The sequence below is a fragment of the Neolamprologus brichardi genome, chromosome 3, assembly GCF_056152115.1.
Source record: "Neolamprologus brichardi isolate AB-2024 chromosome 3, ASM5615211v1, whole genome shotgun sequence".
NCBI lineage: Eukaryota > Metazoa > Chordata > Actinopteri > Cichliformes > Cichlidae > Neolamprologus > Neolamprologus brichardi.
Genome location: NC_142106.1, coordinates 4,548,443 through 4,566,429, shown reverse-complemented (window position 1 = coordinate 4,566,429; position 17,987 = coordinate 4,548,443).

Here is a 17,987-nt window from a genome sequence, read left to right as displayed (position 1 = left end):
ACAGCCTCACCCTGTGTAAACGTCTTTAATTCCAGATCAGTTAATGTGATGCTGTTAATGAAACACTTTGAATCAAGCTGAAAGTCACATGTTGGTCGTGCAGCTCCACACAGGATCTAAATAAAGGCTTTACTGAAGCTTCGATGCCTCGTTTTACATGTAAAGCTTCTCAAAGACAAACAAAGAAGAAGAAGCAGTCAATGTGGCACAGACACATGAAGAAGTCAGACAGGTGGAGTAAAGCTGTGATCCTGGCATAAAATTAATGATTAACTCCTAAAGGTCAGGACAGAAGGACTCTGGGCTTTGTTTCAAAAACCGTGTTAATGATAGAGACGTTTTACAGGCTCAGAATGGACTTCAGTCTTTTCTGGGTGTGACAGAAAGATGCTGCTCGAACAGCACACATGCTAACACTGATATGAATGAATAACAACCATAAGTTCAGATTCATTGTAAATTAATTGTGTCTGTAAATAAACTGTAAATCAGGAGGTAATAACATCTCTCCTTCATCTGTGGAAATAAAGCTTCTTCTTTTTCTGCAATATTCAGATTTATTATATTTCCAATGCTGTGATTTTACGGTGTTCGCTCAGACACAGCAGACTGAAGGATCAATGTATTTTTGAATAGATCAAAAAGTGCCCAGCAGCGCCCCCATGTGGCCACTCATGACCCTGTATTTATTTGAAACTTCCCCACGCTCACAGAGCAGCAGCTTCCACATCCACACTCATTATGGTCACTGGCTTCTGGTTAATTTTAAAACTGAATGAACAAAAAGTTAAGTTTAACCCTCTTGTTTTTTAGGATTTGGGATTTTCTTGTTCTTTGTTTGGTTTGTGTTTTGAGCTCCTTCTGTTCTGTGTCTCTGTGTTCCCTCCCTATTGCCTCCCTACACGTCTCATATTAAGCTCATGCATTCCTGTTGTATTTCCTGTTTTACTTTGATAGAACCCTGTCCTGTGTGTCATGTGTCATGTTTTGCTTTCTTGTCTCGTCAGCTCTGATTTCTGCCAGCTGTGTTTCCCTCCTGTCTTCCATTCTCTGATTGCTCCTGTGTGTATTTAAGCCCTGTGTTTTCTTTTGATTGTTACTTGTCCATCTGTGTCATTACTGTATAGTTTTTTGCATGTTGCTCTCCATGTCATTGCTGCTTGCAGGCCCTGTGTTCTGTCTGCGTTTTAGTCATTCCAGTTTAGGTTTTTTAGTGTAGCTGCTGTTACGTTTACCTCTTGTTTGTATTTAGATGTGCCCCTCTGTAAATAAAGTTAAATCATAACAAATCCTTCATCCGCGCTTGCACTTGGTATAGTCTCTCCACACGACTGCCATCGCAGCTGTAAGCTGAAACATTTTCATGATCCCCAGTTAGACTGTTACTCTGACGTGTGATAAAAACATACTGGTGGAACAAATGTGCTTCACTGATGTTTAAAACACACGAGGCGGCTGTAACTCAGGAGGTAGAGCAGATCATCGACACATCAGAAGGTTGATGGTTTGATCCCCGTCTGCAAGTCAAATGTGTGGGCGGCATATTGATCAATCCATCAAAGTGTGAATACTGGATAGAAAGCACTTGTGTAGAAAATATGTCTGTCTGAGTAAGGTTTGTATAAATGAGTGCTCAGAACCAGTTCATTTACAAACAACACAAGATTTCAAAAAGAACAACATCAGCAAATTCATGCAAGAGAAAAGCTGAACAGTTGAGACCAGTGTGTGGAAATGTGCCCTCAATGGTCACCAGCAAATTAAAAAGAACTGCACTGCTAGAAAACGACTTTACATCAATAAAACACCACAACACAGAAAACAGACAATTTGGTGTCCTGTTCAGAGTGTGATATCCAACATTAAGGACCCCTAACTTCAATTATCAGTTATGAAGCATCAGCTATATATTTAGGTTAACAGAACTGAATCATTTTCACTTTGCATGCCAGTTAAACCATCCGGTGTGGACAGCCATGTTTGTAGTTTGAGCACCTCCAGTCCACTGTAGTTTCCTGAGGCAGGTCAGCTGTGTAGCAGAACAGAAAGCTTCTTACATTTCCTAAAGAACAGAGAGGAAAGCATCAGAATGTGTGTGTCTGTTTGTCTCCATTTAGATCTTCCATACCTTTTGTTTTGATAACACCCATAAACATAAATGCAGTCATATACAAAAACAATACCCAGCAAGACACAGACTCACATACCTTCTCTGCTCTGTGCTGTAATGCTTGATTCCTGTGAGCACCGTAGACATAAGCTATGCAAACAAGGATGACCACAACACAGAATAAAATTATGATAAACCACTCCATGAACATAGATCCTGTTGTGAAAAAACAAACAGAAAATTAATATCACCCAACACATTTTAACGTATTGTACACAAACTGAGGTCTGCACTGCCTATACCTTTTACCTTAATCTAGAGTACATGTGTCAAACTCAAGGCCCGCGGGCCACATCCGGCCCAGCATAGATTTATATCCTGCCTGAGAGATCATTTTATATAGATTTATTATTATTGTTATGCATGGCCCGGCGACATGAGGTGCTAATACTACAGATCCCATAATGCAGCGCTGCAGCCTCCTTGCCAAACGCTAGATAGCTGGCAACATTTCCGCATCAACCAAGTCAAATTTCTGTTATCACGAAGCTAGCCGCTCACAATGGCGAAGAGAGAAGTTGATTCTGAAAACAGCCTTACAGCACCACTGGGAGGCTGAATATATGTTTACAGACATTGCCGGTAAAGTGTGGAGCTAATGTGGCTGTAATTAAGGAATTTAATTTAAGACGGCACTACGAGACAAAACATCAGGATAAGCTGAAAAACCTAAATGCAGAGCAAAAACAAATGTAGACTTGTTAGGTGAACTTCCATGCATCGTCAAGTCTTGTCAAAAGTGTAGCCACCACCATTAGTAGACAAGAAGAAGAAGACAGCCATAGTGATAGATGGGATCACTACACCGAATTACAACAATAACGGGAAGAAGGAACAGAAGAAGCTGCAGAAATACTAAGGGCTCAGAGAAGAGTTTGAGAAGATGTGGAGGATGAAGGTCACAGTGGTCACAGTGGTAATTGCACTAGGTGCAGTGACTCCCAAACTAGGCGAGTGGCTCCAGCAGAACCCAAGAACAACATCGGAGATCTCTGTCCAGAAGAGCGCAGTCCTAGGAAAAGCTAAGATACTGTGTAGGACCTTCAAGCTCCCAGGCCTCTGGTAGGAACCCGAGCTTGGGGATTTTTTTTTTTTAAACTCCCACCTTTACACCACACACAGTGTTGTCGCTTCTGGTTATGGCAACATACACAAATCGGGAGCCATGATCAGATGATGGAGGTCAGCTGTGTGAATCAGCCACCTCTAACACCACCCCCGGAACCCAATCCTCCAACCCCTCCTCTGCAGGTAAGTAACAAAACACCCCACCGCATTCTTATGGATGCATGAACTTCATGACCTCTGACCTGTATCTACAGCAGCGGTTTTCAACTCCAGGCCTCGAGGGCCGGTGTCCTGCAGGTTTTAGATCTCACCCTGGGTCAGCACACCTGAATCAAATGATTAGTTTATTACCAGGCCTCTGGAGAACTTCAGGACATGCTAAGGAGGTCATTTAGCTATTTAAATAGACTATGTGCACCTTAGCATATGCTACTTCTGGTGGGGAAACTCCTGTAGGGCGCTTCGTTTACAGTGTGATATTCGCGTCTTGTTTACAGTGGGCTTTTCCAAAAAAAAGTCAACCAAATAGACGACTCAAGCGGCAATTTACATTTCTCAGGATGTCTTGGGCATTTACCAAATATATCTGTACATGATGATCATCAACATGTTCATATTTTTCCCTCGTGCCTCAGAGCAAAAGAGACAAAGTATTCTAATTTCTCAGTATTTGAGAAGGTGAGTTTTCTCAGACAGGCATGAACAGAACAGCTTCACACCTTTCTCTCTTGTTTAAACTCTCAAAGTTCAAACCAAAGATAAAAACCTGGTTTCAGTCCTAAACATTTATTTGAGAAATAAACATACAGCATATTTGTTTTTCTATAAATCACAATGACAGATTTTAGAACTAATGAATTTAACTTTAACCTTAATTGCTTAATTTAAGCTTAATGCACCTTATAATCCGGTGCGCGAACGAACGGACGCAGAACACAATGCACTTTAGAAAACAAAAACAAAAAGCATGCAAAATTGCACTAAAAGTCACAACATACCCTTCGTAAATACTCGCATACAGAGACCCTTACCCGCAATCATTCATGTATTTTTTTTCACGGTTTGTTGACATGCTGTGTGTACTGATATCGACATAACAGGGAAACATCAGACTTTGACTATTGTTCACCTGCAGTTTGAATGCTGGACATTTGCCTGTTTAAATCATAAGACCAGTCACTATACAGAGATGTGCTTCTGAATGTGGACGATGTGTCTTCTGCATGCTTGTGTTGAGTGATGTAAACAAACAATCGATCTACGCACTTCAAACATCAAATTGATCATTAGATTTTTTTTTATGACACAGCCATGGTGAGTGTTCCCACCCTCTGCTCTTTGTAACCTAACGTAATCTTTCTGTTTTTGTGTTTTGGACATGATTTTTGAGTCCACCTTCGCAGTAGCAATTGACTGCAAAATAAAGCTAACGGAATTGTACAACCCTACATCCAGTCTTAAAACAAGAAGTTAGCATTTTCTTGTGCACAGGGTCTATCAGCTGTTGTATCAAGGACACATCTAAAACCTGCAGGACACCGGCCCTCGAGGCCTGGAGTTCGACACCTATGATCTACAGTATTAGCTTCTTATCTGTGGTTACAGCAGGTGTCATTTATTTATGACCTTTGACTTGCAGCCATACGCGTCTCACTATCAGTTCTTCTTGTCCATCGGTGATGGAGCACGTGTATTCTCCACTGTCAGTCTTCGTTGGTTTTCTCAGAGTGAGGCTGAAGTCTCCAGAGTCCAGAGCATCAGGTCTCATTGATGTGCGCTCGCTGTAACGCTGGTTTTGTTCTCTAAGATCATCTCCTCCTTCTCGTTGTCGGTGGACAGTTTTGGGATTAAGATCATTGCGAGTCCACATCACTGTGTGGTTCTTAAATATAACTCCTGAGTACTGGCAGGGTAACAGGACAAACATTTTCCCCTCATTCACCTCCACCACCACAGCCTGGGAAACTGTGAGCACATAGAAAAACACAAATTAGCTTCATATTTTGAGTTTGTTTGCAGGTAATTTATTTATAAGGGCAAGAAATACTGAAATCAAAGAGCATTTCTGCACATGTCGAACTTCTCTGAAAAATGCACACTATGTGAGGGAAATGAGAATAGTCCAGTCTGAGTGCACCAGTTCAACCAGGGAATCATACAGATTCGTTTCAAGTTCCAGAACTAAAAGTTATGAAAAGTGATACTTTTTCATCTCCAGTTAATGACTTTAATGTCATTCTAACTTGTAAAATCAAACTCAAACAGCGTGAATGTATTCAAATACTGGTTTTAGATTTCACAAGCCTGGAGCACTGGGAATATAACATGGACCATAGAACCAAGTCCACCATTACCTTAATTTTTGATTTTGTGCCTTTCTGTATAGTTTTTGTGTCACGTTCTTGGGTCTATTGACCCAGCGTTCTGAGTTTTAGTTTATTCTGATGTTTATGGTATGTTTAAGTTCTTTAGGTTATCTAAGTTCATTTGCTTATGAGTTTCCCCTTGTGCTTTCAACCCCTGTTAGGTCTCTGTGGCGTGGGTGTGGTCTCTGGCCAGCTGCAGAGGAGGGGTGACACAGTGAGCTCCCGGGGCGGCGCAGGGGCGGGGTTGACAGGTGTGCTGGGTTCCGACCTTGATTGTGTGTTTTCTTATGTTGGCAGTGACAGTCGGAGGGGAGCGGACGTGACAGTTGCAGAGAGCGGGAGTGACTGCAAACAAACCCCCGTCTCTGAATAAAAACTTTGTGCTGTCAAAATAAGCGCCCAGCGTGTATTTATCGGGTCGAACGCCACACTGGTGCCGAAACCCTGGCGCGATGTCCGGTCCCCTGCCGGCTCCCCCTGCTCCCCCGGTGGTGGCGCCGCCCGCCCAGCCGCCCGCCCAGCCGCTGCAGATCTTGGGCCAGATGATGTTGGACATGGCGGCGATGGCGGCTCGTCAGGCGGCCGCGCAGGACCAGCAGTTGGCTTTGCTTCGCCTACAGTCGGAGCAGCAGGCCGCGGCTCTGGGGCAGCTGCTGGGGAATGGGGCCGCGCCGGCGCCCGCTCCTCCTCTGTCGGTGACGCTGCACCGGATGAGGGATGGGGAGGACCCGCTGGTCTTCGTCGAGGCTTTCCAGGCCACGGCGGTGGCCTGTCGCTGGCCGGAGGAGGAATGGGCCGCCCGGCTGCTGCCGCTTCTGTCTGGCGAGGCCCAGACGGCGCTGGGCCTGCCCCCCGGCTCGCGGGGGGTGTTTGAGGATGTGTGCCGGGCGGTGCTGGATCGGTTGGGTCTCTCCCCGGAGGATTACCGCCGTCAATTCCGGGCCAGCAGGATGACGGGTGGGGAGCGGCCGTTCGCATGGGCTCGACAGCTGGAGGATGCGGCGGCGAGGTGGTTGCGACCGGGCCCCTCGGCTGGGGAGGCCCGGATGCTAAATATGATCGTCCTCGAGCAGTTCGTGGGGGGCCTGCCCGAGGCAACGGCTCGTTGGGTCCGCTGCCACCGCCCGGCGGATTTGACGGCGGCGGTTACGCTGGCGGAGGACCATCTGGCGGCCAACCCGGCACCCAGCCGCGAGGAGCCGCGGCGGAGCGCCCGTGTTCCGCCGCCCAGGCCTCCGGCGGCGGCGTCACAGCGGAGGAACGGCGGCCCTGCGGGAACGGAGCAGGCAGCGGGGTGGAGCCCCAGGAACCCGTTCCGGTCGCTGCTTCCCGCCGGAACCCCCGCGGCCGCCGAGGTTGCCCCGGAGCCACGGGGAGCCGCACAGACGCCGGGGCCGGACTGCTGGAAGTGTGGGCGGCCGGGGCACCTGCGCCGAGAATGTCCGCTCATGGAGGTGGGGCAGGTGTTCCGTGTTGCCGGCGCTCCAGCGCCCGCCCCCGGTCCGGGAGGGACGTACCGCGTGCCGGTAAGGTGTCAAGGGGGTATTCGCCATGCTTTGATGGACACGGGCTGCACGCAGACCCTGGTCCACCAAAGTTTGGTTCGCCCCGGGGCATTGTTGGAGGCTAACTGGGTGGAGGTTAAATGTGTGCACGGGGATATTCACAAGTACCCGGTAGTGTCACTGTTGCTGAAATTCAGGGGCAAAACGCATAGAGTGAAGGCGGCGGTTAGCCCGCGCCTGTCGCATCCCCTTATTTTGGGTACGAATTGGCCGGGGTTCCACAGCTTACTGGGGCAGTACGCGGGGATGCGATCGCGGTCTGTCAATTTATGTAACGTTTGCGCGGCGCTCAGCGGTGACGCGGGGTCGACCGACACTGACTCTGGGGGGGAGGAGGTGGCGGGGACTTCCACGGAAGCCCCGCTGCCTCCCGTTGTGCACCCCACGGAAGATTTTCCACTAGAGCAGTCTCGGGACGACACCCTACGCTCAGCCTATGACCAAGTGATAGATATTGATGGTCGCTTGGTGCACCCTGACGCTGCGCGAACTTACCCTCATTTCCTATTGCGGAACGATCGGCTTTATTGAGTGAGCCGCGACACTCACACTGAGGAGATTCGCACACAGTTGCTGGTGCCGCAAAGCCGCCGGGAACCTGTTTTCCAGGCGGCTCATTCGAACCCCATGGCAGGGCATTTGGGTGGTGAGAAAACTCTGGAGCGCATAATGGCCCGTTTCTATTGGCCGGGCATTTGGGCCGACGTGCGCCGCTGGTGTGCGTCGTGCCCAGAATGCCAGCTGGTTAACCAGCCGGCCGTACCAAAGGCGCCGCTGCGCCCATTACCACTGATGGAGATCCCGTTTGAGCGTATTGGTATGGATCTCATCGGGCCATTTCACCGGAGTGCACGCGGCTATCGCTTTGTGCTGGTCCTGGTGGACTACGCAACGCGATACCCGGAAGCAGTGCCGCTGCGCACAATTTCAGCGAAGAGCGTGGCTCAGGCGCTGTTTCAGGTCATCTCCCGAGTCGGTATTCCGAATGAAATACTGACTGACCAGGGCACGTCGTTCATGTCGCGCACATTGCGGGAACTGTACGAATTACTGGGTATCAAACCTATTCGGACTAGCGTCTACCACCCTCAGACTGACGGGCTGGTGGAGAGGCTGAATAAGACCTTGAAATCCATGATTCGTAAGTTCATTCGCGAGGATGAACGCAATTGGGATCGCTGGTTAGACCCTCTGTTGTTTGCAGTGCGGGAGGTGCCCCAGGCCTCCACGGGATTTTCTCCCTTTGAGCTGTTGTACGGCAGAAAGCCGCGGGGGGTGCTCGACCTAATTAAAGAAAACTGGGAGGAGGGTCCGAGCCCTGCGAAAAGTGACATTCAGTACGTGCTGGACCTGCGAGCAAAGCTGCACACACTGGGGAGACTCTCACGGGAGAATTTGCTCCAGGCCCAGCAGCGGCAGCAACGCCTGTACAACAGAGGGGCGAGACTTAGGCAATTTTCACCAGGAGATAAAGTGCTTGTGTTACTTCCTTCTTCCAGCTCTAAATTACTCGCCAAGTGGCAAGGACCCTTCGTGGTCACACGGCGAGTGGGGGACGTTGATTATGAGGTGGTACGGTCGGACAGGGGTGGAGCCACACAGATTTACCACCTCAACCTCCTCAAAGCCTGGAGGGAGGCGGAGACCGCTTCTCTGGTGAGCCTGGTAAGAGAGAGGGATGAGTTGGGGCCGGAGGCGCCAAAATCTAACGTCCCCGCCTCCCTCCGTTGTAGTGACCATCTCACACAGGCCCAGAGAGCGGATGTTGCCGCATTGCAACAGCGCTTTGCCGACGTGTTCTCCCCCTTGCCCGGCCGTACTTCTCTCATAGTGCACCATTTTGAGACACAGCCTGGCGTGATGGTGCGTTCACGGCCCTACAGGCTGCCGGAACATAGGAGGCAAATAGTTTTCCGGGAATTGAAGGAAATGCTGAGGTTGGGAGTAATAGAAGAATCACACAGTGCTTGGTGTAGCCCCATCGTTCTTGTGGTGAAGAAGGATGGGTCTATACGGTTCTGTGTCGATTATCGCAGAGTGAATGAGGTGTCATGTTTTGATGCATATCCCATGCCCCGGGTCGACGAGCTCCTGGACCGGTTGGGCACTGCTCGCTTTTTCACGACACTGGATTTAACCAAGGGCTACTGGCAGATTCCCTTGTCTGCAGAGTCCAAGGAAAAGACGGCCTTCTCCACTCCGTACGGGTTGTACCAATTCGTTGCGCTTCCGTTCGGCTTGTTCGGAGCCCCTGCCACTTTTCAGCGCCTTATGGACCGGGTGCTGCGGCCCCACGCTGCCTATGCTGCCGCCTATTTAGACGACGTCATCATTTACAGTGACACATGGGCGGAGCATGTGCGGCGTGTGGCCGAGGTGCTGGAGTCCCTGAGGCAGGCGGGGCTCACGGCCAACCCGAAGAAGTGTGCGGTTGGACGGAGGGAGGTACAGTATTTGGGGTACCACTTGGGGGGCGGGCAGGTGCGACCTCAAGTGGACAAGACGGCGGCGATCGCATCCTGCCCGCGGCCCAAGACGAAAAAAGAGGTGAGACGGTTTCTGGGGCTGGCCGGCTATTACCGGCGGTTCGTACCAGGGTTCGCGGACTTGACCAGCCCCCTGACTGATCTCACCCGCAAGGGTGCCCCGGATCTGGTCCAGTGGACGGAGCGGTGCCAGGCGGCGTTTGTGCAGGCGAAGCGGGCTCTCTGTGGAGAGCCGCTGCTGTTCACACCTAACTTCTCCCTCCCTTTTTGTCTGCAGACTGACGCCTCGAGCAGAGGGCTGGGGGCCGTTTTGTCCCAGCAGGTGGGGGGAGTTGACCGGCCGGTCGTCTACATCAGCCGCAAGCTGACGGACCGCGAGTCGCGATATAGCACCGTGGAGAAGGAGTGCCTGGCGATCCGGTGGGCGGTCGGCTCCCTTCGCTACTACCTCCTGGGCCGCCCGTTCACCCTCTGCTCAGACCACGCCCCGCTGCAGTGGCTCCACCGCATGAAGGATGCCAACGCCAGGATCACTCGGTGGTATCTGGCTCTGCAGCTCTTTAAATTCAAGGTGATCCATAGGCCGGGTGCGCAGATGGTCGTGGCCGATTTCCTCTCCCGCTCGCGGGGGGGGGGAGTAGGTTCGGCCGGATGGGCCCCGGCCTCAGTCGGGCGGTGGGGATGTGTGGCGTGGGTGTGGTCTCTGGCCAGCTGCAGAGGAGGGGTGACACAGTGAGCTCCCGGGGCGGCGCAGGGGCGGGGTTGACAGGTGTGCTGGGTTCCGACCTTGATTGTGTGTTTTCTTATGTTGGCAGTGACAGTCGGAGGGGAGCGGACGTGACAGTTGCAGAGAGCGGGAGTGACTGCAAACAAACCCCCGTCTCTGAATAAAAACTTTGTGCTGTCAAAATAAGCGCCCAGCGTGTATTTATCGGGTCGAACGCCACAGTCTCCCTTGCCCTTCATGTGTTTCATGTCTGTTTCTTATGCTGTCAAGTTCATGTAGTCATGTCTGCATTTCATTATGTTACCTATTTTATTTTGTAAGAGGTCCTGTGTTTTGTTTTATGCTTTCTCTGTGGCGTTATGTTCATGTTATGTCTACTGTGCCTTTCTGTTCCATGTTTCAGGTCCCTATGTTCTGTCTCCTCAGTTGCTGTTACATGTCTAGAGTTCAGTCAGTGTGTTTCCTGTTTTACTTTGAAGGTCCGTGTCTCAAGTCAGTGATTCTAGTTTTGCTTCCCTTGTCTCGTCCAGCTGTGCTCTCCTTCCGTCGTTATCCCTCAGTGTATTTAAGCCCTGTGTTTCTCTTTGTCAGTGTTGTAGTCTCTCTCGTGGCTGTGTTTCCCTTTGTGTCAGTTTATTTATTTGGGCAAATTTGCATTATAATATTTGTTTTCCTTTTTCCTACAGTATATAAAAATTGGTGTATCTCAAAAATAAAACTATGAAGACACTCAAAATAAATTTCCTGTGGTTGGAAACTATTTTTGGAAACCTTTTTTTTTTTTTTTTTTACAGTTTTGAGAGTTATCTCTCAGAAATTTCTCTAACTAGAAATATATACATTAAAAAAGAAAGGGATTTTATTTTTTTTTCTAGTTTATTGCCTTTTTTGCAATTTATGTGGTTACTATGGACTTAATGCATACATATTTTTACAATTTGGGAGATAATGGTTGTATTTATGTATAGCAACTTGAAATGCTCCCAAAAATGGCACTACAGCATGTAAAAATATAATATAAGCTCTGGCGGACTTGGTTCTATGGTAGGTCTTAAAGGGTTAATGAAATTAATCATCCCCATTGTTTCCATTTTACTTGAAATAATTTGTGAAACAATAGTTTATAGTTTTAAATGTATGACAAATTATACATTATTCATATCACAATCAACAATATAAAAAATGACAGTAATATCATTTGCCTCATGTAAAATACAGTAAAATCATCATTAATGTTAAAACCAATAATTGGAGGTAACAGTACCGTTCACAAGTAGCAGAGACAGTAGAAACATCTTCATCTTGCTGTTAAATGAATCCTGCTAATTTGCTGCTGACTCAAATGAACTGTGTCACATGACCCCATCACATGACTCCATCAGCTGACGCATAAAGATGCAATTACTTCCAATTCCATAAAGACGTCTCCATGTGTGAACCACAGAGAAGGTCATTACTGCAAATACTGAACAAAACCAGAAGAAATATCCTACTGGTTTCACTTTTAGACAAAAGAAAATGATCTTTTGCAACTTTGATGCTCTAACAGTTTTCAGATTAAACGTTAGCATTAATCATTTTAAATTTGTCTGCTTGTGATGTCATCAGTCCTTCAGATCGCTGTGTTCTTATTCACTTTCACATTCAGCCGATCCAGCAACAAGCCGCCATCAACACTGAACAATATCTACAGTAACATAGTATTGACACGCTGACAGAGAATAACCCTAATCCAATATCTGACAGCCTACAGGCCTCCTGGGTACCCCAGTGCATGCTGGGATATATGTTAATTTGGTCACATGTGCCTTAAGTGAAACAGCTGCAGATTTCAGACGTTGAAGTTCACGCAGCATCAGCAACAGGCTTTACATTAAGGAGCTCACGGGAGTCAAATAAAGCTGACACAGAGGAACAAACTCTTCTTCTGTACAAACAGATTTACTGGTTTCACTGAAGTTTGAGAGAATGACAATGATACTGGTGCATCTCTTGTTCTTACAAGTGCTTCAACATCTGCTTCAGTAAATGTAAAGGTACAGAAGTTTCACAGAATATATGAGGCAAATATTTTCCTTTCATTGCTGAGATGATCGAACACATAAAAAGTGTCAACAGTCACATCTTGACTCATTCTTACTTCCTGTTTTCTGCGTTTAATGTTTTTTTTCCTTTTTTGTTCCTCAGTTTTCAAACTGAGGCCTTCATTAAGCTGACTTTAGGATTATTGTGGTTAACCACAGAAGATTAAAGCAAAGCTCAAAAAATTCCAAGTCACATGTTTTTGTGTCTTTATCATCATGGCACAGGTGCGTTTACCCTTAAAAAACTGTCATTTGTGTCAGCATAAAAGCCTTAAACAGACATCACGGAAATGCTGGCTCTTTGCTTGTGGTACCAAACTTCTGGCTGGGATGAGACTGGAAGCCTCCAGCAGTGGTGTGATGGGAAAGTTAAAGATTGTGCTATGACTTTGGTGAAGGAAGAGTTCAATGTGTCCTGTCTCCATATGGTCAGCCACCAAGTTCTCTTCTTTTTTTCTTTTGTTCTGTGACTACAGCAGCGAGTTTGTCTCCCTGTTGGAGTTAAATTGTTAAATGTTGCCATTGTGTTTCTTAAATTTGTAAAGTCTTAGTTCAAACTATAGGATCAAAGACATTCCTTTGTACCTGACCACCTCTCCAGCCACTGTGGTGCTGGGGGGGGGGCTGACGTGTTTTTATTATAGGCACATCCTATCTGAAAGATCTGTTTCTTGTGTTGTAAGCTTTCTGCTTTTATGATCCTTTTAGGTCACACAAACGCACCCCCATGACACAAACATACACATACACACACGTGCACACACATATACACATAGTGCCTTATCTTTTAGAACCATAGGAGGTGCTTGTGTGTAAGCTGTGTCATGGAAATAAAAAGCTGCGAGGAAGGCTGCTCTTTGAAGGAGTTGGTTAGGCGTCAGGTGCGGAGCATTGAGCTCCAAGAGCCTGGTTCTGACCAGCCTTCCCCTGCTAGCAAGTAAAACCCGGTTCCGTCTTGTTTTTGTCGTTAACAAGAATTCGTTTCTAAAATAGCGAGCCCTGTGGAAGCGCAGACCCAACATTTATTTGGTCCTTCCGAGCCGGATCCCAACACATTGCGTCCACCGTGGAGGGGGGAGACACTGCCGCCGAAGTCTGCTAGCAGCCAGCATCTGGGACGCCTGATGAAAGCCCTGGTGCTTAATTTTGTCGCCAGGCCAGTGAGTTAGCTTCTGAACTCCCCTCGGGTTGGATGGCAATTGGCGGGATCCAGAGACTCTTCCCGTGAATGATAAGCAACACAAACAGTAAGTACAGAAGGCCTTAGAGGTTACATGACTGTGCGTTAAACGCGATACCGGGAGCGTGCTAGCCACGTGAGAAAGATGCAGGCTTCTATGCCATTGGGGGCGTTGACAGTTTTAAAGACAACTTAGGCTTGGTGACTCTGCCGTGAAGAGAGTTTGGAATCTCCCCCATTTGGGGCGTTGGAGAGCTTTCAACAGTGAGCACTGTGCGTGTAGACGCAAGCGATAGGTCTATTTTGTGTGTGAGTGTGGGCCAGACGTGGTCTGTGTGAGTCTGATTGTTGTTTTGTATGCAGTCACTTCCAAGCTAATGAGCAAGCTACACATTATCAGAGCAGGAGCTGGCTTAGAGCGCATCAGAGGGGAGGGAAACAGAGCTATGATAACTCAAGCATGAGGCTATCTGAGAGTTGAGTTTTGTCCTCACACCTCAGATGGGCAACAGCTTTTCTGCATCCTGATTCCTGTGTGTGAGACCTTTGTAACATCAGCATCATGTTTTTTGTTTTGGCCAAAAGCAGGTGAATGTGTCTGACGTCACTGCGTGTGAGCCACAGACAGGTGTGAAAGTATGTGTGTGAACTGGTCCTGAACTGGGGAAGAGATGATTCTGCAGGTCACTTTCTAACCCAGTGGCCACAAAAGAAATAAAAAAGATTTGTGTTGAGGAAATATGAATGATAGATGAAGGGTGTTTCTCAGCCTGAAATAACTGCAATCCCACTTTCTGTTTTTAAGAAAGGAGAGTTCAAAAACAGAGAGAGAGATGTGTGTTGTTTAAGCAGTGATGAGAATAGTGAAAATGTCTTAGTTTGTCACTTCAGGTGTAGAGCATACCTGAATCAATTTTCCACATGCAGCAGTCGGGAGGAAAATTATAGGTTTAACGTCATTAGGAAACACTGAGGCCGAGCTTTTGGCTGAGTGGTGTTTACAGCTTAACTCCCATGTGTTCCTCGCCCTGAGACAATAAGCTCCATGGAAGTTAACCTCTGCCTGAAGACAAGGAGTGCAGTTCCAGAAGCACAGCACATAAACAGTTGAAAGCAGCCCAAGAGACAACAGCAGAGTCCTGAGCAGAGAGGTCCAGCAGCAGAGTGTGCAAACGGCATCAGAGAGAAAGAAAACCCATTAACATGGATGGATGGAGATGCGTTTTCAGCAAGTTGCCACTTCACTGTGTGTGAAGATGACTTTTGAGGAGACTGTCTGAGGGACATTTGCCACTTTTGAAGTGAAATGGCACATGAGACAGTGAGGATGACCCAGGACAAAGCTGAAGAGAACTGACTGCCATTGGACTGCAAAGTGGGAGAGAAGAACGGAGTGAGAGGAGCAGGTGAAGGCTTAGAGGAAGGCTGTTTGTTTAGTGTGGGAAATCAAAATTTGGGTTAGCAATCCTGGGAAAAAGGAAACTGCTTTAAGTGGGAAAATTGAGAATTGAGTCTGGACTACAAAACGCGAACGGTACACAAAAAACACACACAAACAGAAAATGCATTACCCATACTAACCCTACATACACATGCAATGAAACTCATGAAGACAGCGTCTAAGAATGAGATTAAGTCACTAGTAAGCAGTGATGGAAACGTAGCAGCGTTACTTTTTTCAGTAACAAGTAATCTAACTAATTACTATTCCTATCGTTACAACACCGTTACAGTTACTAAGAAGAAAACGCGGTCCGTTACTATTTTTCAACAAACAGACAGTTGAAGCTCCCTTCAGATTACCACATCTTATATCAGTTGCACGGAAGTAGCTGTAAGTAATCTGGACGCTACAGCTTTAAGCAGCTGCGCGCTCCCGCGGACGGTGATCACGATCACTTTCTGGCACAACACCTGGAGCTAAGGGGGCAAAACAATCGCATGAGTGCTGCTGTTTGACTGAGGAAGAATAAAGTAGTCGTGGTAAGCCAATCACATGACCACTTAAAGACGAAGCAACAAGGTACCAGTTTATAAATTGTGTTGTTAGGCCACGTAAAACCAGAGTCATGATAAACAAGATATACGCGGCGTTTTTTCCTCAATAGTTTCGTCACGTTTACTGTCTAAGGACAGCGCAGCGAGTCCTCTCTGCTTATGAGAGGAAAAACAAAAACAAAAACAAAAAAACAGGGGAAGTTTTAGGAGAGAGAGAGAGAGAGAGAGAGAGCAGAAAAAGAGGGAGAGCGAGTTTTGAGATGTGAGAGATTTGTGACGTTTACCTTGTTTGGTGTAGTTAATGTGTTGTCTTGTGTAGTTAGTGTGTAGTGTTGTGGATAGTTTTGTGTTGTGTGTCAGAACAATGAGACGACTGCTGTCTCCAGGTAGAAACAGGAGTGACACACCTGCTACTGTCAGACCTGCAGGTATCAGGCTGTGATGTTTCCTTTATAGTGGACAGAAATTATTGTTTTGGAGTGGCACAAATAATTTGTGGCATCTTATTGAACAGCTGATTGTTCTGTAAATAGTTTGAAATGATTTTAAAAGGGTCAAAGGTAAATGGATGCAAATAACTGTTGTTTGCAAAACTTGTGCATATGATTTTAAATTATTTATGAAATATGATTCATTAAACATGTTTGTGGTTGTTACAGTAAAAATATAACTTTTTTCTACTCTGATTTTATGTTTTTTGTCTGATTTTAGATCAATTGTGTTAATACAGTATGTCAAAATGAAAACATGACTGTAAATTCAGACACGTGAGGTTGTGCTGAAAAGGATGATACCAAACAAGACAAAGTAAATAGTTTTTAAAGGTAAAATGTGGCGGGAAAATCAAAAGTAGTTAAAAATGGCAAATTATACCCTGGACCCCAGAGGGTTAAATGTTTTTTTTTAAAGTAACGCAATAGTTACTTTTCAAGTAATTAATTACTTTTAGAATATTGTAACTCAGTTACTAACTCAGTTAATTTTTTGAAGAAGTAACTAGTAACTATAACTAATTACTTTTTCAAAGTAACTTGCCCAACACTGCTAGTAAGATGAAAGTGATACATAGACTAGTGGACTGAATATTATACGACAGATGGTTGCATCATAGAGGAGGAAACAGGTGATGAGGGGTCTTAAATGAGTGAGCTGATTGTGAGTTTCTGGTGTGTGTGAAGTTTTAACAATACATGAGAAGAGACTCATTATGTGATAAGACAACAGGGTTATGCTGTATGTTGTGTGTGGCTGATTGGATGAATGCTTTGAGATTAATCTGGCTGATGATTTGTCTTTTGTTACAAAGTTGAGCCAATAGGTTTGGTATGATTTACTGTCCTGGGAGACGAGGAGCACATGTCATGATTTAACAAGGCCTTTATTTCTTTTCTTTTTTCCTTTTTATTTTGTTACTTTCACGGTGCACTGAAAGTTTTGTTTGATCATTTTTCTGTCATCTAAGCAGATCTGAACTTTGAATAGGAAGAACTGCACAACATGTTGTTGCAAAGTGAGTTTCTCCAAAATTAAAATGTGCTCAGGAGAAACTCACTTATTGGGACAATTAGAAAGCGAGTCCCTGTCTAAAAGGATCCAGTCTAAATTCTTTTTCTTTTTGAAATGTCGTCGTTTTGCTGAGGGTGGAAACAAAATGCGGCGATAATTTCCACAATCACCAAAGAAAGAATCAATGAATGAATAATGAGTGAAAAAAAATGGGGGACTGACTGACTGGTAAAAGCTGATAAAAGCTCACAAGACTTGACTGACTAACACCACTATGCAAGGTTAACCACCACCCAGACATGACAAAAGGGTGGATGTATCTCTGTGTTTTTCTATTGTTGCAGGAGCAGGAGGAGACCACAGAAGGAAACTTGGGTCATATGACTATGTGAACTCTGCAAATTTAACCTTTTTAGTTGTAATTTTTCTGGGTCTTTTTTAATTGACCATGGGTGTGTTATTCACTACCTTGTGTTGCTCACAGAGGTCACTGTGAGAAAGAGTGTATACACCTGCGCAGCGCTAACATTTACGTTACTTTTCTACAGCAGAGGGCTAATCATGTGATTTGATCATGTGATTTACAGCAGGACACAACTTCACGTTTTTCTACCACAGAATTACTGTGTTTGTGTGTGAAGAAAACTGTGGTTACAGGCTGTGTGTTGGTGATGGAGGTACACTGTGTTGTTGAAAGAATGTTGAAATTACAGGGAGAAGTGAATATAGTCACATACTGTGTTTGAAACCAGTGTTGCTTCTTTTCACAGCAGAGTGTTAACAGTATGACCTTTCACAGCACCCCTGGAATCTGCATGACCGACGCCTGACCACCAG